This window comes from Octodon degus, unplaced genomic scaffold (assembly GCF_000260255.1).
Source record: "Octodon degus isolate 3935 unplaced genomic scaffold, OctDeg1.0 scaffold00009, whole genome shotgun sequence".
Taxonomy (NCBI): Eukaryota; Metazoa; Chordata; class Mammalia; order Rodentia; family Octodontidae; genus Octodon; species Octodon degus.
In genome coordinates this window covers 13318260-13341603 of record NW_004524585.1, presented here as the reverse complement: position 1 = coordinate 13341603, position 23344 = coordinate 13318260, and the positions used below count along the sequence as shown (strand labels likewise).

The following is a 23344-nucleotide window of genomic DNA, read 5'->3' as shown; positions in this document are numbered from 1 at the left end:
AACAGGTATTTTTCATCAAGTATTGATATGAAAAGTTTCTTTTTTTTAAACATTTATTTGTGTGTGTGTGTGTGTGTGTGTATGTGTGTGTGTGTGTATGTGTGTGTGTGTGTGTGTGTGTGGCCAGCTCAGCCCACCAGGAGGTGGGGCTGGCTGGCATGTGGTGCTGGGGGATTGAACCGTGGTCCCTGTGCTTTGCTAAGCGTGTTCCAAGTAGGTGCTTTAGACCGCTGAGCTATCTCACCAGCCCCAGGAGTCAAAAATTTCTTATGGCGTTCTTTATCATGGAAAGATCTTATTTCTCAGTTACAAGATTGTTTAATAAGAGAACATATTACTCTGAGTTGAAAGTTGTTTGTTTTAAGGCCAACTTCTCCTGGCCTTTAAAGTTTGTGCTGAAAAATAAATAAATAAATAAATAAAGTTTGTGCTGAGAAATCTGACATGATTCTCAAAAGTTTTCCCTGTGAATTATTTGCCAGATTTCTCAAAAAGCTTTTAAAATTCTGTTCTTATGTTGGACCTCTAACAACTATGATGTGTGTCAGGACCTAGGATTTTTCTCCTTGGTAGTTTTTTTAATTACTTCTTTAAGTTTACTGACTGATATTGGATTATTTACAATTTTTATATCTTCTTGATTCAGCTTTGGTAATTCATATGTATCTAAGAGTCTGTCTACTTTTTATTTTCTATTTTATTAGAGTGCAGGTTCTCAAAGTAGGTATTGATGATCTTCTGGATTTCTGTGGATCCATTGTGATTTCATACTTTTCATTCCAAGTGCATGAATTTGAGTCTTTCTTTTTTATAAAGTTACCAAAATGTTTGTCTATTTTGTTCAATTTTTCAAAGAACCAACTCTTTAGGGCCAGCCAAATAGTTCAGTGGATTAAAGTGCCTACAAGCAGGCACAGGGGCCAGGGGTTCAATCCCTGGGCCTGCTGTGCCGTCCCTGCCTCTGGGGTGCACTGAGACTGCAGTTGAGACTGGGTGTGGTGGCATGCCTGTAATCCCAGCTCTTGGGAGGCTGTAAACAGATGGATCCTATGAGTCTGACTAGTAGTGAGACCCTGAACACCCTGTAGACCCTTCCCTAAAATACACACACACACACACACACACACACACACACACACACAAAGAACCAACACTTCAATTCATTAATTCTTTATGCTATTTTCTTAGTCTCCATAGCATTAATTTCTGCTCTAATCTTTATAATTTCCTCCGGCATATGTGATTTGGGTTTAGCTTGCTCTTTTGTAGAAACCTGAGGCTCAACATTATATTATGTATCTTAGCTTGCTCTGTTTTTCTGATGTCAGTATTCCCTGGAGTAATTCCCTTGTAGGCTTGTTTTGATGATAACCCATAAATTCTTGTATATCTTATTAGCTTTATCACTTAATTGTAGAAATTCTTAAATTTCTTCTTTAATTTCACCTATGACCCACCAGTTGTTCAGAAGGATGCTGTTTAATTTCCAAGTGTTTGTGTAGTTTTTGTGGTTTCTTTCACTATTGATTCCAATTTCATTATACTATGGCCTGATAATATGTATGGGATAATTTAATTTCCTTTGCTTTTAATTATGAAAGTTCTATGAGCTAGTATGTGGTCTATTTGGAGAATGTCTTTTTTTTTTTTTTTTTTTTTTTTTTTTGCAGAACCGGGGATTGAACTCAGGACCTTGTGCTTGGCAGGCAAGCACTTATTCTACTGAGCCATCTCCCTGGCTCCTTGAAGAATGCCTTGTATGTAGCTAAGAATAATGTTTTTGTTGTAGAATGAAATACTTTATAAATATCTACTAAGTCTATTTGTTCAAAGGTTCTGTTAGCTCGATAATTCTTTATCAATTTTTTGGTCTAATTGATTTGTCTATTTGTGATGGTGGGGTATTGAGGTCCCCCATCACAATTATATTAGTGTCTATCTGATTTTTTTGTATCTATTAATGCTTATTTTATCTAGTTAGGCATGCTGATATTTGGTGCATATATATTTATGATTGCTATCTCTTCCTCTTGTTATTACCTTAACATTTTATATTTAATTAAGAATATTTCTTGGGGCTGGGGAGATGGCTCAGTAGGATAAGTGCTTGACTGGCAAATGTAAGCATCTGAGTTCAATCCCCGGTTCCGCCAAAAAAAGAAAAAAGAATCTTTCTTTACGAATGCTAAGAAAGCACTCTACTAACCCTAATACAGGTAGAATCTTTAACACACCTGGCATACATTTTAGTGTGTATTGCATAAAACCTTTTTTATTTGAGACATTTTATCTATGTTCATAAGTGAGATTAATTTATAATTTTCCTTTCCTATATTTCTGCTGTACTTTAGTATTATAGTAGTAGCAGCTTTATAAAATTAGCTAGAGAATTTCTTCTCTGTCTATATTTTAAAAGTTTATGTAAGTCAAATTTATATATTCCTTGGATAATGCTACAGCTATGTAGTAGAACTATCTTAGTCTGGAGTTTTCTTTGTCAGAAGATTTCAAACTGTTAATGCCATTTCTTTGATGATTATAAGATAACTGAAGGATTTTATTTCTTCTTTTTCTTTTTGTTCTATGTATTTGGCACATGGTCACACTACACATTTCAGACTCAGTGATTATCCTGTTTTCAGCCTCCCCAGCACTGGGATTGCAGGCATGTGCCACCATGCCCAGATTCTCTATTTATTCTTTTTTTTTTTTTTTTTTTTGGCCAGTTCAGCCCACCCTGAGGGCAGAGCTGGCTCAGCATGTAGGTAGTGCTGAAGATTGAACCACAGTCCCTGAGCTTGCCTAAGTTTGCCCAAGCAGGGCAAACTTAGCTGAGCTATCTTGCTGACCCTTTCTATTTCTTCTTGAGTCAGATTTGATATGTTTTATTTTTAAGACTGTCCATCTTATCTACATTAATGCATTGGCATGAAATTGCTTATGTTATAATTTTAAAGTCTGCAGAATTTATAGTATATATCATTTCATTTATACTATTTGTCTTACTTTTCTTATTACTGAGAGAAAATACCCAACACTCAAGGTGAAAAAAAGGAGAGGTTTATTTGGCTCACATTTCATGGAGCACATATATTTGTGATTGCTATATCTTCCATAATCAGCTGGGTCCAAGGCAGTGCGGCACATGACAGAAGGCAGCAAAAGTTTCTGCCCCTTTTTATATCATATCTAGGTTGCTGGGTTTAGGGAAGTGCCAAGCCAATCACTGGACTGATGTAGAGATCACATCTCCTTAGAAAGCCTATGACTGCATGAGGTTTTGGGGCAACATCTAGACACAAATCATAGCACTGTTACTTTAGCCATTACCCCTTTTTCTTGGTCAACTTTACTAGCAATTTTTCAATTAAAAATATATGTATATTTAGTGCACGGTCTGCAGAGTCTCACTACACAGATTGGACTCATAGTGCTCCTCCTGTTTTCAGCCTCCCATGTACTGGGATTACAGTCATACACCACCACGCCCAGTCTCAGTAGCAGCTCAGTGCATCCCGGGTGCAGGGCCGACATGGCATGCCAGGGGATTTGAACCCCCTATCCCTGCATCTGCCTAAGGAGGCACTTTAATCCACTGAGCTATCTGGCTGGCCCAATTTTTCAATTTTGTTAGCCATTTTAGGTTTGTTCCTTTTCTGTTTCACAGACTTCTTTCATTATTTTTTTTCCTTTTATTCTCCTTAGGTTTACTTTGTTTTTTTTCTAACTTCTAAGAATGAATATGTTCTCCATTAATTGACAGACTGTTTCATTTGATAAACATTCACAATTGTATGTTTTTTTCTAAATAATTCTTCAGCTCTATATGACAGCTGAAGGGTTTGATAGTGTTAATTCTATTATTTCTTTAAATATTCTAATTATGATCTTTTTTACTCATCAGTGATATAAAAACATTTTAAATTTTGACTCTCCTAAAAATAAATAAATAAATAAATAAATAAATATTTTCACTCTCCTGGTGCAAGCAAGGATGTGCACAGGCAAGTCTGCACCAGGTCCCTGGTGGCCTTCTCTTGATGTGAGCAGGAAAGCCCCCCTGGACTCATGGTCCCCCTCCCCTGGACATGTGGCACCCCTACCTAAAGCAGACAACAAGCAAGCTCATGCAGAATGCTGCCCCCCTCCCCACACACATACAAGGGTAAGACCATCCACCAGTCCTGGGGCAGCTCTAACTTTTCTTCCAGTTGGCTTGGGGCAACAGAAGTGAAGACAAATCAAATGACTTAATTCTGGACAAGAACAATACCTGAGGGGAGAAGGGAACAACTAGATCCCATGACTGCTAACACTGAGTCTGAAAGTCCACTTACATGCCTGTCCCATGGGCTACACCCAGCAGAGACCAGAGGGCTGATCATGTTTCTCATCTACCAGTAGCAGTAAGAAGAGCCTTGGCTCGAATAGTAATCAAAATCTGAAATGAATAGAGAGAGAGGCCTCAAGGTCCCAGAGAGGGCATCTCAAACACCCACAGGCCCTAATGTTAGATGGAGAAATCATGATTGGTTGGATTGCAAGACTGTAGATATTTGAAAGAAACTACTTATTCAGACCACAATAATGGCTGGGCATGGTGGCACATGCCTATAATCCCAGCACTCAGGAGACTGAAGCAGGAGTATCACTGTGAATGTGAGGCAAGCCTGGGCTACAAAGTGAGTTAAAGGCCAGGTTGAACTGTATAATGACACCCTGTCTCAAAAAAGAAAAAAAAACAAACAAACAATAAATTGCCTTAGAAAGATAATACAACCTCAAAAGCATAGCACATGCCTGGCAAGCATGAGGTCCTGAGTTAGATTCCTAATACAAAAAAAGAAAAAGAAAAAGGAAGGAGGGAAGGAAGGAAGGGAGGGAGGGAGGGAAGGAGAGAAAGAGAGAGAAAAAGGAAGAAGGAAGGAAGGAAGGGAGAGAGAGAGAGAGAGAGAGAGAGAGAGAGAGAGAGAGAGAGTCCAGGCGTGGTGGTGCACACCTGTAATCCTAGTGCTAGGGAGACTGAAAGCAGGAGGATCACTATGAGTCCGAGCTATGTAGTGAGACCCTGTATGAAATACATTAAAAAAAATACAAGAAATGAATCACTTCAAAAAAGAATTAAATGTGAAAAGAAAGCAGACAGAAATAGATGACATGAAAAATTCAGTGGAAAACATGGATATCAGACTTGACCAATGTGAAGACAAGGTAATTGTTGTAGATCATAAATTCAGTGACATCCTAAAATGGCAAGACACCATGTAAACAGGATTTAACAGCTGCTAGATAACTTTAAAAACCAACTTCAGAATTATAGGAATAAGGGGTCGGGGAGATGGCTCAGTAGAATAAGTGCTTGCCTGGCAAGCACAAGGGCCTGAGTTCAATCCCCAGTTCTTGAAAAAAAAAAAAAAAAAAAAAAAAAAAAAAAAAGAATTATAGGAATAAATGAAAATACTGAAGACAACTTAAGAGGTATAAAAATATTCACTGAAATATAGTAAAAAAATTTTCTAAATCTAGTGAATTCAAGTACAAGATGCTATATAATCCCTGTATTAGTTACTTTTCTCATTGCTGAACAAAATTCCCAACACCCAAGTTAAAGGAGGAAAAGTTTCTTTTGGCTCACAGTTTGTAGAGGCTTCAGTTCACAGTTGGCTGGCTCCAGGGCAGGGCGGCATGGCAGAGGGCATCGCAGAGGAGAGACAGTGCATGGCAGCAAGGAGGCAGGAAGGCAGCAATGCAGTGAAGTTGGAAGGAAAGCGAAAGGCAGGAAGAGCAAGTGGCAAGCAGCAGCCCTCCGTTAGCCTTGCCCTTATAGTCTTCCCAGGCTACCGATCCCGAGGACAGGTAGCACCTCCACCCAGGGTAGGCACCCTTAACCCTACCATCAGACCATAAGCCCACCCCAGCATCACATCCCTAATTTCAGCATCACTCACTCTATCCAGCCACCTCCAGAAAGCCCCACCAAAATGACTGCAGGAAGCTTAGTGGGGGAGCGTCCAGGTATAAGCCATAACAACCTCAGGTAGACATGACCAGAAAAAAATCTGTCAACAGCACATCGTAATTAAAATTCCAGAAATTCAACAAAAAGAAAGAATACTAAAAGCTGATAGAGAAAAACAGAAAGTAACCAACAAAGACCTACCCCTCAGAATAACTTCATATCTCTCAACACAAACCTTAAAGGCCAGGGGAGCCTAGAGCAAAGTTTTTCACACCCTAAAAGAAGATAACTGTCAACTCAAACTTTCATATCCTATAAAATTAGCCTTTTGATAGGGAAGTAAAAACTTTCTATGACAAAGAAATCCTAAAGAAATACATGTCCACTAAACAGTGTTGCAGGAAAAGTTTAAGGAAATCCTAGACAGAAATGGAGTCACCAGCACCAAAAGGTCAATAGAAACGTGTACACCTAGCTGAAAGAATAGTGACACAAAGAAATCAACAGGGCAAAAACAGTGCAGAGATGGTTCAACGAATGCCATGCCATAATAATCCTCAATGTCAACTGTCTCCTCTCCAGTCAAAAACACAGATGACAAAGTGGACTGAAAAATCAAAACGCAAACATCTATTACCTACAGGATAATTCATTCAAAATGGAAGAACACGGACTGAAAATAAAAAGATGGAAAATAAACATATTCCACTTAACCAGAGGCTGAAAATTTAAAAAAGCAGGAGTAGCTACCTTATTTTTTATACACAGCAGACTTCAAACTAGAAATGATCAGAGAAGACAAAGATGGCCATTATATGTTGGTAAAGAGAATGACTCTACAGGAAGGGATGACAAATGTTAGAGGATCCAATTTCATAAAACAAAAAGTACTGAACTTAAAAGGACAGATAGACAACAATAGTCACAGTGGGGGACTTCGATACCCTACTCTCACAATGTGAAAGGTCAACCCCCCGCCAAAGAAAACAACAAGGGGAAAAAAAGGCAACAAGATTTTGTCTTTCATATTTTGAAATCCACAGATATTGGTCATTTCAACATCACTGAGCAAATGGAATTAACAGATATCTGCGTTTCATCCACAGTGTTTCATCCAACAACAGAATACACATTTCTCTCAGCAGAAACTTTTTCCAAAATAGACCATATTTTAGGCCATAAAACATACTTAAATAAATACAAAAGAATGGAAATAATTCTGATTACTATCAGATCATGGAGAATGAAACTAGAAACCAACAGTGAAGAAAGTCACAGAAACTATCCAAACACATCAAGATTAAAAAATATGTTATTGAATAATCAGTGGGTCACAAAAGAAAGCAGGAAAGGAATACAAAAATTCCTAGAATCAAATGACAATGGAAGCACAACATACAAAAGTCTATAGGATACAATGAAAGGAGTTCTAAGAGAAAAGGCTTGCAGTGGATTGTTAACGGGTGGTCAACTTGATACCCCCAGCTGAACTGAATTAGCATGGTGCTGGGTGTGGGAGATCCCCGTGAGGACTGTTGCCAGCAGCAGAAGAGGCCGAACTGGAGAAGCTGCTGGGAGGCTGTTAGGGAAGCTGTAGGAGCTGTTGGAGGCTGCTGGTTCTCTTGGGCTGTTCTGCTGGAGGACCTTGTCATGTCATGCTGGCTTTCCTGATGAACTTGGCTGTTCTTGTTGGAGGAGGAGCTCAGGACTTTCATTGTCACTGAAGTGGCTGCGGTTCATCTTGGGGAGCACTGGTCCTCATCTTGAGCATCATTTCCTGGCTCAGGAGGGAAAGATGGTGCACAGCTCAGTCTACTGGAGAAGCTTGTCGCATTGGCTTTCCTGATTGGAACCCAGCTTTTCTCCTCATCAGAGGAGCTCAGGACCTCACTGTTGCTGAGGATGGCTGTGGTACATTTCAGGGGAGCGTGGGTCCTTACTTTGAGCATTGCTTCCTGGCTCCAGTGCAGATCCCTCAGCCAGCTAGCTCAGATCCTTCATCCTCCTGGCATAGACTTTCTAGCTTCCACCACTGACCTTTGGGCCTTCCCAGGGCAGATCTGTGAAGTGGACCTGCAGGAGATATTGTCATGGGCTCTAGGCCTCCAGCTGGACTTGTGGGAGGCATTGTTAGAAGCTCTAAGTCTTCAGCTGGACACATATAGGACACTACTGTAGGATCCAGGCCCTCAGCTGGATTCTTTGGTCTTTAGTGCTTGGACAGATTTCCTGTACTCTGCATGTGATTCTCTGGGTGATTATAAAATAATCTTATGACCCTGCCCCCAAAAAATAAATAAAAAAAATTCAATAGCATATCAACAAAATTATACACCACAATCAACTTGGTTTTGTTTGTGTCCTGTAAAGGCTATTGTATATAAATGAAGCAATAAAAAATGGATGAAATTAAAAAAATAAAATAATCTTATAAAATATGTCCTGTATTGTATTGTTCCTCTTGCAAAAACCCCAAACCACAACAAGGTAACAGTTGTAAATGCACACATTAAAAAAAAAAAATCTCAAAGAAATAATCTAATGGTACATTCAAGGATCTGGGAAGAAAAACAAATCCAAATCTAAAACTAATAGATAGGACTAAATTATAAATATGAGAGAGAAAATTAAAAGTAAGACCAAAAAACAATGCAGAAGAGTAATGAATCAGCTGATTCTCTGAAAAAAAAATGGGAAGGGATCTTGAAATGGGGGAGATAAGAAGGAAGGGAAGAGAAAGTGGAAATAAAAAGATTCTAGATGTGATATGCACATGAACCAGTTCCTCCATGAAAAATGTATTTACTATACATTTAAAAATAGGCTAATAAAAATGAGATGAATAATACATTGGCAGACATTTGTTATAAGTGACTTATCATACTGCGATAATGTCTATACCAATTTTCTTCAAGGTTTTTATAATGAATGAGTGATATAATTTGTCAAAGGCTTTTTCTGCATCTACTGAGATGATGATGTGATTTTTGTCTTGGCTTCTGTTCATATGGAGTATTATGTTGATAGATTTATATGACCAAGTCATCCCTGAAAATGAAGCCAACTTTTCAGAATGTATAATCTTAATGATATGTTGCATTTACTTTACCAGTATCTTGTTGGGGATTTTTGCATCTAAAAAGATTGACCAATAAATATATGAAAAAATGTTCAACATCATTGGTCATTCAAGAGATGTAAATTAAGAAAACACTGAGATCCCATCTTATGCCAGAAAGAACGGTTATCATCAAGAAGTCAACCAATGACAAATGCTGGAAAGGCTGTGAGGAAAAAGGAATGCTTCTCCACTGTTGATGGGAGTGTAGACCAGAACAATGACTATGGAAATCAGTGTGGAGACCCTGAAAAATCTAGCATTGGAGGTCCCATTCAAGCCAGCTATTCTCCTTCTAGATATTCTTCCAAAAAGACTGAAAACATCATAGCACAGTGATATATGTGCACCCATGTTTATAGCAGCACAATTTGTCATTGCAAAATCTAGGAAACAACCCAAATGCCCATCAACTGAGGAATGGATAAAAAAATGTGGTATTTTTATACAATGGAGTATTACTCAGGTATAAAAAAATAAATTTGAGGCTTTTATAGGTAAAAGGATGCAACTAGAGACAGTATTGTTAAGTGAAATAAATCAAACCCACATGTACAAAAATCATATTGCCTCACTAGTGTGAGAACCTGAAAGAGTAAATAAAATCTGAAAGGTACAACAGATACTGTGAAAGGGAAATAATCTGTTCATTAGGAAGAAAAAATTCAAATGAGGAAAAGGACAAAGAAAGAAGGGAAAAAGATATATTCATGTATATATGTAGGATAGTTTGGATAATTGTATTGCTGATTTCAGCTGGTCTATTGAAAAAAGCAATTAATGCTTAATTTTTTTTCTTATCATTAGTTTCTTATAACTTTTCCCCCTCAATTTTTGCATGCTTATATTCAGTACCCTAATTTAATTTGAAGACAAAATTATGCAATACAACAACCACTATCAAATTGCTATTAATTTGGGTTTTTAAAATATTTATTTATTTATTTATTGGACACAGGGTCTCATTAAGCAGTTCTGACTCATAGTGATTCTCCTGGGGCAGGGGAGATGGCTCAGTGGAGTAGGTGCTTCCCTGGCAAGCGCAAGGGCCTGAGTTCAATTCCCGGTTACACCAAAAAAAAAAAAAAAAAAAAAAAAAAAAAAAAAGAAGAAGAAGAAGAAGTCTGGCTAATAACATAGCATGTCATAGTGATTCTCCTGTCTCGGCCTCCCGGCACTGGGATTACAGGCTTGCGCCACTACGCCTGGTTTCAGGGCCTGCACAGCATGTGGTACCAGGAATTGCATAGCTATCTCCCCAGCCCCCATTTTGTACTCTTAAAAAAAAAAAAATGAAGGGGGAAAAAAAAATGAAGGGGCCGGGGAGATGGCTTAATGGAATAAGCGCTTCTGTGGCAAACGCAAGGGCCTGAGTTCAATCCCTTGTTCCGCAAAAAAAAAAAAAAAAAATATAAATGGCCTATAGTTTCCCTTTTCATAAGCCTGTGTCTGGCTTTGGCATCCAGGTAATGCTAGCTTCTAGGAATGCCCTTGGCAGTGTTCTTTCCCTCTCAATTTCACCAAATAATTTGAGGAGTAGTAACATTAGGACTACCGTGAAGTTCTTGTAGCACTCAGCAGTGAATTCATCAGTCATGCACTTTTCTTAGTAGGCTTTTTATTAAACTAATAAGAACACATACTACACTGGATCTTAGCCAAAAGGCTAGGTGCTGGCCAGATAGCTCAGGGAACTAAAGTGCCTGCTTAGGCACAGCGCAGGGGCCGGGGTTCGATCCCCAGAGTGCTGTGTGGGCCCCGCCCCCGGGCCGCAGTAAGACTGGGATTGAGACTGGGCGTGGTAGCATGCACATGTAATCCAAGGGTTTGGGAGGCTGAAAACAGGAGGATCACTAAGATTCTGATTTATGTAGTGAGACCCTATAAACCCTGTACCAAATATTTTTTTTTTAATCTGCTTTAGGGCTGGGGAGATAGCTCAGTAGACTAAATGTTTTCCTGGCAACAGCAAAGTCCTGAGTTCAATCCCCAGTACACCCCCCCCCAAAAAAAGACAAAAGGCCAAGAAGCAATCAGTAGGCTTTTTTATTACTGTTTTAATCTCATTACCTGTTGTTGGATTTTTCAGGGCTTTATTACTTCTATCCATCTCTCCTAGTCTCTCCCACTTAAGGAATCACTTACAATTTCTAGACTTCAATAACAAGCATTATGATTTTGCCTTTTGCATTTCTAAATGCACTGATACGGTCATTTCTTTCTTTCTTTTGGTAAGTTTCACTAAGGATTTTGTTTATTTTATCATTTTGAAGAACCAGCTCTACAATTCATCAGCTCTTGTAATAAAAAAAAATCAGTCTCAATTTCATTAATTTCTGATGATGTTTATTTGTAGTTTCTTTTAGTCTTTTATTTATTTATTTGGTACAGCGTCTCACTACACAGCTTGGACTTGGTGGTCAGTTCAATGCACCCATGGTTTGGGGCTGGCACGGCATATGGTACTGGGGATTGAACCCAGGTCCCTTCACTTGCTAGGCAGGCACTTTCCACCACGCTATCTCCCCAGGCCCTCTACTGATCTTTCTTTCTTTCTTTCTTTCTTTCTTTCTTTCTTTCTTTCTTTCTTTCTTTTTTTTTTTTATCTTCGGGAAGGGTCTATAGGGTGTTAAGGGTCTCACCACTAGATCGGACTCATAGTGATCCACCTGTTTACAGCCTCCTAAGAGCTGGGATTACAGGTGCATGCCACCACACCCAGTCTCAATTGCCATCTCAGCGTGCCCTGGGGGCAGGGCTGGCACAGCAGGCCTGAGGATCAAACCCCCGGCCCCTGAGCATGCTTGCAGGTGCTTTAATCTGCTGAGCTATTTGGTCAGCCCTATAATTTCCTTCTTGATACTAGTCTTGGATCTAGGTTGTTGCTAGGTGCATTAGTAGATAATTGGTATTATTTTTATCTGCTGTGCTTTTCTGATGTGGGCATTCGAAGCTATAAACTTTCCTTAGGACTGCTTGCCTTGTGTTCCATAAATTCTAGTGGTTATATTGGCAATACCATTTGATTCTAAACTGGACATGATGGTGCATGCCTGTAATTCCAGCACGAGGAGGCTGAGGCAGGAGGACTGCTACAAGTTCAAGGTCAGCCTGAGCTACATAGTGAGTTCAGGGGCAGCCTGAATTGTACAGTGAGATTGTGTCTGAGCTTCCCCTCCCCCAGATATATATTGGCCATCTGCTGTCCATCTTTTGGCGGAACCAGGGATTGAACTCAGGCCCTTGTGCTTGCCAGGCAAGCACTTATTCTACTGAGCCATCTTCCCGGCCCCCATGCTATTCATCTTTTAAACAGAATCTTTCATGCCCTGGATTTTTGCTTGGCACCTTTTCATGGACTCTAATTCTTTCCCAAAATATTCATATTTTGTTTCATTTTGGTTAGCTTGACTACAGTCATAAAACAACTTAATTTGTTCTATAATTTGGGGAGGATGGCTGAGCTTGTGCTTGTGTAGGGAACACAGCTGTGGTCCTTTTCTTCACTCCAGGCAGAGTTTGCAAATGGAAGCAAAATTTTGCTAAACCCTTCTGTTTGTGAAGCAAATTGTTTGTAAACAGAGCGCTCATGAACTGAGGTAGGGCTGGGGAGATAGTTCAGTTGAATAAGCACTTGCCTGGCCAGGCAAGGGCCTAAAAAAAAAAAAAAAAAGAACTGAGGTATTACTGAATCTTTCACTTCTTTAGTTTACTAACAATATTATTTAATATTATCAGCTTAGTTTTATCATCTTTTAGTTTGCCAACACTTTTTGATGTTTTTGTGGTTTCTTCTTTTATCCCTTTATACAGTGGTACTGTGATTCAGGAACTTAATTCATCCCATTATTCTGGGGAAGATGACAGTATTTATGTTGTGCATGGAAGATGGTGACGTTGTGTTTGTCACCCAATATACCGTTCATAAATGGCAATAGAGCTTTGCTGAGTGCATCTCTTGGTAACACCAAGCATAATGCCTCAGAGGTTTAGTTTTGCATTTCCTTCCTGTTGATGCCAAGTGGATCATCCTTGGGGGAGTTAGGAGTTTTCAGAGGCATTTTGTTCCCTTGTTTACTCATGTTTCCTCTGTGTGTGTGTGTGTGTGTGTGTGTGTGTGTGTGTGTGTGTACTAAGGTTTGAGGATCAATTAGACTGTTGCTAGTATGAGATCTCCTTCATGCCAGCCTCCCAGTAATGCACTCTGGCTTTGGTTGTGTTTTGGTATTTATCTACCTCTTCATCCACTCAGCTCAGTAGGATCAGGTGCAGCCTCTGTATTGCAGGAGAGGATCCCTGTCACTTATATCAGGATCAACAGGTCCAATCATACATCAATTGTGTACACTAAACTTTAACAATGTCACTCTTTTATCAATGACCCATAAAGATGGTAAAATATCATGGTTCCTTAAAAATAAGACCTAACTGAAACTAAGTACTTGTCATTACCATGGTGATGGTCAGTGTGAGGCAGAAAATTATACCTCCTAATTCCCTTGGTCGATGGTTACCCTGCATTGACAAGTGAGATGATTTGGAGTAGCCTTTTTGAACTCTAGTTTTCAAGGTTGCTTAGTTTCTGGTTATTTTGCTTTTTTCATGGAAATTGTGGCAGTAAGAGTGACAGATAAGATGGGACAGTGTGGCTGGAGATGGGAAAAGGAAGAGAAAAGGGTGTAGATCAGAAAGCAGGATATAAAATTAGCAAATGGAAAAAGAGCGAGCTCAAAATCTGTTGATACTGTTTTGATAACTGGAATAGAGGGCTGGTGGAAAGGAGGTCTGAGAGAATGGTTCTAGGAGTAGAAGGGACATGGTGGAAGAGAAGTGTAGTCAAATACTGAGGAAGCTGTGAGAAGGTTGAAAGCTTTACATACACTGATAGTTCAGCTGGTGTTGGGACACTCTACACCAGCGATGGCGAAGCTTTAAGAGAGGTTACCCTGCAATGACCAAATCCCAGCCCCACATCCACTTGTAGCAACGCGCCAAGACCGCAACTAAACCTCAATACTGAGGGTTTAGAGAAAACAACTCATCCATTAACATCATTTGTCTTAAAAGAAAAATAGCAGGCATACCATAAGTTCACCACCACTTTTCTAGGTACACTTCTGAGGACTAGCTCAGTTGCTCATATAAGGTAATTTTTGGGTTAAATTCTGGTTAATTCTTATTCTCCTTTGTCTACATAAGACAGCTGTCATGTGTATACTAGATAAAAGCAGAAAGAAAAATAGGGAGGATTAAATGTGATAGGGCAAAAGAGGGAGGGAGGGAACAAGGAAGGAAGAAAGGAAGGGAAGAAGGGAGAATGAAAAGGGGAGAGAAAGCATCAATCAAATAAAACCCACATAGTAGCAAAAACACAAAATTAATGTGTCCTTGCCAGGTCTTGTGGTCACACCTGCAATCCCAACACTTGAGAGACTGAGGCAAGAGGATCAATGAAGTTTGAGGCCAGCCTGGGCTACATCATGAGACCAAGATCAGTCCAAACTATATAGTAAGACCTTGTCTCAAAAAACAAACAAGCAAAATCATTCAAGCATCCTCACGGTCTTCTCTATATTACAGTCTGAATTTAGCCAGTGAGTTCTGTATCCCATGTTCACAATGCAGGAAATCTGGCCAGCCTTCTGGGTCTGGCTTTTTTTTTTTTTTTTTTTTTTTTTTTTTTTTTTTTTTTTTTGCTTGCGGCACCGGAGATTGAACTCAGGACCTTACGCTTGTCAGGCAAACGCTTATTCTACTGAGCTATCTCCCCGGCCCTGGGTCTGGCTTTTCTCGTGCCTCTTCCCTCCTCAGAACATTGCTGTGACCACAAGGTGCTTTATCTACACCCGCTTATAAGTCTACAGGCTGCTCCTCCAAGTCTCTGAGGTAGTCCTCCCCCGTGATGTGTTCAATTATCTGCCTGTGAGTGCCCACAAGTCACCCTTGAGGACAGACTAACAGGAAGCCTTGGGCTTTGTCTTGAGATCAGACACCCTCAGGTAATTTGCAGAGGGAAAGGCACGCTGCGGTCGGCTCATGACCCAGCTTTCTGGCTTCTGCATGGGTTCTATGTTCCCTTCCCTGCACAACAAATCCTGTGGCTGCTTCTGTGTTCTCCTTCTGCAAGCCTTTTGATAACCATGCTGCGAAATGGCCTGTGGCTCAGGTGCCATCTCTGGCTCTCTGCATGTGCTGTTTTCCTTCCTGCTTTCCACAAACTGTCGCTCTCCTGCCCACCTACTCTGTAGCGTTCAGCAGGCCCCAGCTCAGGGCCTGAGGTGAAGGTGCCTGATGGTGGGCAGCAAGCGTCTCATGGATACAGCACCCTGTGTAGGGGTAAGGAGTGCCGATTTCAGGGCTATTCTGATTATCTCCTGAGTGGTTGGACTATTTGCAGTTGCTTCCTACTCTTGTAATCCCCAGAGTCACAGTTCTAATCCAGATCATGGGCTAGTTTTCAACTTGCTCAAAATTTCACTGATGGGGCCAGGGATATAGCTCAGAGGCACAAGTGCCTGCCTGGCAAGCACAAGGTCCTGAGTTCAAGTCTCAATACAAAAAAAAGAAAGGAAAGAAGGAAGGAAGGAAGGAAGGAAGGAAGGAAGGAAGGAAGGAAGAAAAGGAAGAAGGGAGGGAGGGAAGAAGAAAGGAAGAAAGGAAGAAAGGAAGAAAGGAAGAAAGGAAGGAAGGAAGGAAGGAAGGAAGGAAGGAAGGAAGGAAGGAAACCTAACCTAAGTCTCACTGGTGCTTTCCCAAATACTGCTTACCTACTTTCTGTTTCTCTGGTGCCCTGGTCTGCGAATACCAGTATCTTATTTGTTGAGTTCCTTACCCCATTGTGGAGGCTAGGAAAGTTCAAAGCTTATCCCCAAACTGGGTGTGGTGCCGCATACCTGTGATCCTAGTACTTGGGAGGCTGAGGCAGGAGGACTATTGCCAGCCTGAACTGTATACTGAGACCTTATCTCAAAAAGAACAACAAACAACGCTTATCCCCATGGCCTGGCCTCCACTACAGTGCAGGCTACCACCTCGGGGCAGTAGATCTTCCTGCAAGATGGTGTGTATGCTGGATCTGTAAACGGTGCTGAGACCCCAGGGCCATCTGGCTTCTCTTTCAAAACTCTAATACTGGATTTTGGTCTTCCCGTATAACCGTCCCACATCTGGCTTTCTCTGCCACTCTCATTTCTGAGTACCTGTTTTTTTTCTAAAGAATGTCTTTACAGCCTCCCACAGGCACTGCTGCGCCTGATCCATGATATATTCTTCAGGTGCTTTTGCCACAAGAAGTCCGAATTTCTCCATCAATTTTGATAGACAAGTTTGCAGGATATAAAACTCTGGGTGAAAGTTGTTTTCTATTAGGGCATAAGCAACATCACTACAACCTCTCCTGGCCTTTAAGATTTGTATGGAGAAATCTTCTGTATTTCTGAAAGGTTTGCCTGTGTAAGTTGCTTATTGCTTTAACCATTACTAAAATTTGTCGTTATGTTAAGCTTCTGGAATATTAACTATGATATGTTATGGAGCTCTTCTCTGATCATACCTGTTTGGGCTCCTATATGCCCTTTTTATCTAGAAGTTGAACTCTTAAACTAAATTTGTGGGGTTTTGGGGGGTTTTTTTGTATTTAGTACAAGGTATTCAGGGTCTTAGTACACAGATCAGACTTGTAGTGATCCTCCTGTTTTCAGCCTCCCGATCAGACTTGTAGTGATCCTCCTGTTTTTAGCCTCCCCAGCACTGGGATTACAGCATGAGCCACCACGCCCAGACCCTCTTGCCAGCTCAGCACGCACTGGGGGAGGGGCCAGCACAGCATGCAGGACCAGAGATCTAACCCCGGTCCCTGCGCCTGCCAAAGCAGGCACTTATTCCACTGAGCTGTCTCACTGGCCCTCTTAACCTAAATTTGGAAATTGTTGTTGATTTTGTTTTCTGATCATTCTGTAAGTGCTACAAGTCTTAAATTAAGTTTAGGGGCCAGGAAGATGGCTCAGTGGAATAAACACTTCCCTGGCAAGCACAAGGGCCTGAATTCAATCCCTAGCTCTACAAAAAAAAAAAAAAAAAAAAAAAAAAAAAAGTCTTAAGTTTAGTTTTCTTCACATTGATCTAGCAACTACTGAGCCCCCCTTCCATGGTCTCCTACTTTAAGGTATCTCTAGGTATATGGTCTCCTGCACCAAGCTCATCTTGTTTAGACTTTGTCTCCTTGTGTTGTTTCTGCGGGCCAACCTTCCATTCAATTTTTTGATCTTAGGTCTGTCTGACACCTTTTGTGGGTCTTCTCAGTCTTATTCAATATACTGCAGTCTAAATTCAACCAGTGCATTCTACTCTGTGCACATAGGGAGCTCTGCGTTGTGTGAGTAGGGGGTGTCTGGCTCTTTCAGGCACTTCCACACTTCTCAGACTGTCGCTGTGTCCAGAAGGTACTTTTCTCCCTCCAGTTCTCAGTCCACAGCCCAATCCTGCAATCCAGTTCTTCTTTGTATTGTTTATCTTCTATCTTCTTTAAGAACTTTGGGTGATTCTGTTCAACCTCTTTTATTGGCTTGCTAGGTTTTCTTGTGATTACATCAGAGTCTATCATCTACAGCACATATTTAACTTATTGTAGTCTCATTCAAGTAATATACTTTCACTTTGATTTTTGTTTAGTGGTACTCTGTGGTTTTTGTTGTTGGTGTTTGTTTTTTTATTTTTGCTGTACTGGGGCTCGAACTTGGAACCTTGTGCTTGCCAGGCAGATTCTTATGCCACTGAGCTATATCCCTGGCCCTCAGTGTTGTGGTACTCTGGAGCAAACCCTGGTCCTCACACACGTTAGGCCAGGCTCTCCCACTAAGATACCCCGAGGCCAGTGATGGCAAACCTCTTACACATGAATGTTCGAACCGCAACCCAAAAACCCACTTATTTACCGCAAAGTGGCAACGCTGCCATCAAAACTGAATACTGAGGCTTTAGTTTAGAAAAACCAACTCATACATTAATATCTTTTGTCTTAAAAGAAAAACAAATACTTTGACACACTTGCCATAGGTTTGCCACTACTGCCACTGGCAAAGAAATCTTCTCCAAGTACTGAGTAACAATTTCACAGCAGCAAGATTTAATTTCTTGCTTCCTGACATCCTATGATTTTCATAAATTTCATTTATATTAATATTATGACACCATGATTAGTTTTAGCCTTTTTCCTTAATGCAGCTATTATTTGTAAAAAGGAGAATTGTGCTTTTTCTCCCAAGATTCAGATTTCTGCCCGGTATCTTTGTCCCTAAAACCCTTTCGTTTACAGGTCTTGCAGTATGAATGAGCTGAGGATGAATTTGCTTAGCTTCTATGTATACTTATTTCACCTGCCGTTTTAAAAGATTTTTACAGGATTGAGCTTGATTGTTCTTTAAAAGCATCATGTTGGCAGGGCGCAGTGGTACATGGCTCTAATCCTAGCACTGGAGAGGCTGAGGCAGAAGGGTCATTGTCAGTTTGAGACCAGCCTGGGCTAGTGAGTTCAAACACAGCTTGAACTGCAGAGCGAGATCGTGTCTCAAAAAGACCAAGAATATCCATTATGTTGAATCTGTTCCTGTGTTGAAATTGTGTACTCCTTTTGTTTGGGAAATCTGTTTTAACAAGGTTTGGCACTCTCTCCCTTGCATTCTGGCTGGCAGGTGGTTTTTTGTTTTTTTTTTTTTTTTTTGTGGGAAGGAGTTGTACATTCTATAAAAATATAGAATTTTTTACTGCAATATTTAAAAAAGCATTATTCCATTGCTGTGGTGCCTATATTCCATCTGGTGAGAAATATGCTGTCTTCATTACCTCCTTTGCTATTCAACAGGTAACTTCTCTTTCCCTGCCTTCAATATTTTCTACTGATCTGCAGCTTGAGCAGGTTCTGATGATTGTTTTTTGGGACAGCACCTTCATGTCCCTTGCGCATGGGGACCACTGGCTCTGAGGACTCATGCTTCCTATAAAATTTGGATCTTTTGGTCATTATTTTTTCAAATACTTTTTCTGAACTCTCTCATTTGGAGACAATGACACATCAGAGTACTTGAAATCCTACTTAACGGATGCTCTAATTAAATTTTTTCTTTGTATTTCATTTTGAATAACTTACCAAACATTGTCAAGGTGATTAATCTTTTCTTCTACAATGTCTGCTCTTAAACCATTTTGCTGTTTTCCACTCAAGACACTGGAATCTGCATCTCAAGAAGTTTGATACAGGTCTTCTTGGATTTTACAGCTGTGAGGCTGCAGTGCACACCCAAGCCCCCTCATGTGGGAGGTAGACAATCTATCCTTACAATTAGTTTAGTGTCCACATCAGTTCATTCTTTTATGAATCACTTCCTGGTGTGCTTCTATAACTTTCTTATTCTAGATTACACTTTTTCTTCTTTGTATGCCTAAAAATTTTCAATTGGATTCGTACTGAATTTCACCTTGTTGGGTTTTTATACTCTTACGCTCTTGAATTTTGGCCTTGGGAACCAGGTAAATTACTTGAAAACTTCAAATCCTTTGAAGCTTGCACTTAAGCTGCTAGGTTTAGTCAGTCCAACCTGAATTAATCTAGGATTAATTTTGTCCCATTACTAATGCATTGAAGCTGGAGTCTGATGTGTATAGGTGATGACATCAGCAAAGATGTACCTACTCACGCAGAATTAAGTTTGCAAGCACTGGCTGCCTTCTTCCTCCTTTCAGGTTTTGCTTCATTCAAGCTGCAAGCCCTGCTGGATAATGCTGCCCACAATCAAGGCAGGTCTGGCCCCATCAGTTGGCTGACTTTATATACCAACTATTTCTGGAAACATCCCCAAGAACCTACTTAGAAATGTGCTTTCCAAGTAACCCAGGTGCCTCTCAATCTAAGCTGACAATCAAGATTGACTATCACATCTGCTGTGTTTTTTTTTTTGTTACTGATTTTATTAGTTTTACTTTTTATGACTTCCTTAACCATCATGTCTCTTCTTTCAAAAAGCATGGTTTGGTTTTTTTTTTTTAAATTTTGAGGCAGTGTCTTGCTGCATTGCCTTTATAGCACTCAAACTTGAAATCTTCCTGCTTCAGCCTTCCTCGGTGTTGGGATTGCTGGTGTGTGCCTCCATATACTGCAGTCCAAACTTTACATGGGATGTCAGTTGCTTCTAAACAGGAAACTGTCAATGCCTATTCTCTGTAACCACTTGGTCCTGCACAGGGCCTTCTGGGTCCTCATCCTATATTCTTAACATCCAGTTCTTTAATTGAATTTCATATGTCTTGCATTACACAGTGAGTTGTCTGTGTCTGCAACATTTTCAGGGTGTAAAAAGTCCTTTTCAGTCATGCTATAATCTAAGCCAGTGCTGCCTACAAGAAATACAAGGCAAGCTATACACATGCAATTTTAAATTTCTTGGTAGCCACATCAAAAAGTAACCTGGCTGGGGAGATAGCTTGGTGGCATAAGCACCTGCCTGGCAAGTGCATGGTCCTGAGTTCAACCCCCAGTACCACATGCTGTGCCAGCCCCAGAACCAGGCTTGGTGGCACATGCCTATAATCCTAGCACTAGGGAGGCTGAGACAGGAGGATCACCACAAATCTGTAGTACACAGCAAGACCCTGTATCAAAAACAAACAAAAATAAAATAAAATTTAAAAAAAAGGAGTAACCTGTAAAGTTAGTTTTAGGAATATATTTTATGGAACCCATTTACTCAAAATATTAGAAGTGCGGGACGCACCGGAGCGAGCAACATGGTGAAGGCCGGGGAAAAGAGTGGCGGCAGCAGGAAGAAAGGCTTGAAAAGGAAAGCCAATGTAGCAGACCCTCAAGAGGCTGCAGTCGCCGGGGATGGCGCGACGGAAGGCGGGGTCCAGCCCCCGAAAGCGACTGCCTTCCCCCCAGGCTTCAGCATTTCGGAAATTAAGAACAAGCAGCGGCGACACTTAATGTTCACGCGGTGGAAACAGCAGCAGTGAAAGGAAAAGTTGATTGCTAAGAAAAAACTTAAAAAAGAGAGAGAAGCTCTTGGTGATAAGGCTCACCAAAACCAGTTCTGAAGACTATCAACAACCAACGAGTCTATGATGAGACTACAGTAGACCCTAATGATGAGGAGGTTGCTTATGATGAAGCTACAGATGAATTTGCGCCTTACTTCAACAGAGAAACTTCTCCCAAGATTCTCATCACAACATCAGATAGACCCCATGGGAGAACAGTAAAACTCTGCCAGCAGCTCTCAACAGTTATACCCAACTCACATGTTTATTATAGAAGAGGACTGGCTCTGAAAAAAATTATTCCACAATGCATCTCAAGAGATTTCACCGATCTAATTGTAGTTAATGAAGATTGTAAAACACCAAATGGACTTATTTTGAGTCACTTGCCAAATGGTCCAACTGCTCATTTTAAAATGAGCAGTGTTCGTCTTCGAAAAGAAATTAAGAGAAGGGGCAAGGACCCAACAGAACACGTACCTGAAATAATTTTGAATAACTTTACAACAAGGTTGGGCCATTCAATTGGATGTATGTTTGCTTCTCTTTTTCCCCATAATCCTCAATTTATTGGAAGACAGGTTGCCACATTCCACAATCAGAGGGATTACATTTTCATCAGATTTCATAGGTACATATTCAAGAGTGAAAAGAAAGTGGGAATTCAAGAACTTGGACCACGTTTTACCTTAAAATTAAGATCTCTTCAGAAAGGAACCTTTGATTCTAAATATGGAGAGTATGAATGGGTCCATAAGCCCTGGGAAATGGATACAAGTCGAAGAAAATTCCATTTATAAAGTACTATAGAAATAAATACTAGATTTTGTTGAAAAAAAATATTAAAGTGCAAAAACTTAATGAGGCACTTTCCTCAGAAATACGTGAACTTTCTCATTAAATGTAAAGCTTAAAAAGTAGATTTTCAGGGGCCAGGGAGATGGCTCAGTAGAATAAGCACTTCCCTGGCAAGTGCAAGGGCCTGAGTTCAATTCCTAGTTCTGCCAAAAAAAAAAAAAAAAAGTAGATTTCATACCTAAGTTGTTCCAAACATACTTCGGTTTTCTAAATTAGAAAGTAGAATCTTTTAGTCACAGTAGCAACCTCTCAAGGCACAGATGATTAGTGGCAACTATACTCTGCAGCCCCAGTATAGGTACTTACCTTCTTTCTATGGTCCATGTGCTACACACACACACACACACACACACACACACACTGAAAAATCCTGCCAGCCAGGGTTTACCTGTGTAATCCCAGCACTCTGGAGACTGAAGCAGGAGGATCACTGTGAGTTCAAGGCCAGCCTGGGATCCTCTCTCAGAGAAACAAAACCAAGCAACCCACAATAAACAAACAAACAAACAAACCTGCCAGCCACAATGAGAAAGAATGCCAAACCTTACTAAAACAGATTTCACAAACAAAAGGAGTATGATAATTTCAACACAGGCATGGATTGAACATAATGCTTTTTTTGGGTCTTTTTTGTTTGTTTGTTTTTGTACTTTAGGGAACGGTGGTCCACAGGGTGTTCAGGTCTCACTACTAGATGGGACTCATAATGATCCACCTGTTTACAGCCTCCCAAGAGCTGGGACTGCAGGCATGTGCCACCATACCCAGTCTCAACTGTAGTCTCAGCATGCCCTGGGGGCGGGGTCAGCATGGCCGGCCCAGGGATCGAACCCCCAGCCCCTGCACCTGCTTGCAGGCACTTTAATCTACTGAGCTATTTGGCTGGCCCTTTTTGGGTCTTTATGAGATCGGTCTTGTTCTGCAGTTCAAGCTGGTCTTGAACTCACTATGTAGCCCAGGCTGGTCTCAAACTTCAACAATCTTCCTGCCTCAACCTCCCCAGTGTTAGGATTACAGCCATGTGCCACTACGCCTGGCCAACATAATGCTTTTAAAGAACATTCAAGGGGCTGGTGAGATGGCTCAGTGGTCTAAAGCACCTACTTAGAACAAGCTAAGCTAAGCAAAGCACAGGGACCGTGGTTCAATCCCCCAGCACCACATGCCAGCCAGCCCCGCCCCCTGGTGGGCTGAGCTGGCCACACACACACACACACACACACACACACACAATAAAAATAAATAAAGAACATTCAAGGGGCTGGGAAGATGGCTCAGTAGAATAAGTGCTTGCCTGGCAAGTGCAGGGGCCTGAGTTCAACCCCTGATTCCGCAAAAATAAATAAATAAAATATAAAGAACATTCAAGCAACATTTAAACT

General features: G+C 40.7%; 1 protein-coding gene and 1 pseudogene across 1 annotated transcript in view; one reads left to right on the top strand and one right to left on the bottom strand.

Annotated features, from left to right (window-relative positions):
* LOC101586177 (ATP synthase subunit f, mitochondrial-like) overlaps nt 1–23344 on the bottom strand; it is a 290636-nt gene that overhangs the window by 66759 nt on the left and 200533 nt on the right. The window lies entirely within an intron of this gene.
* LOC101583042 lies at nt 20856–21904 on the top strand (annotated as a pseudogene).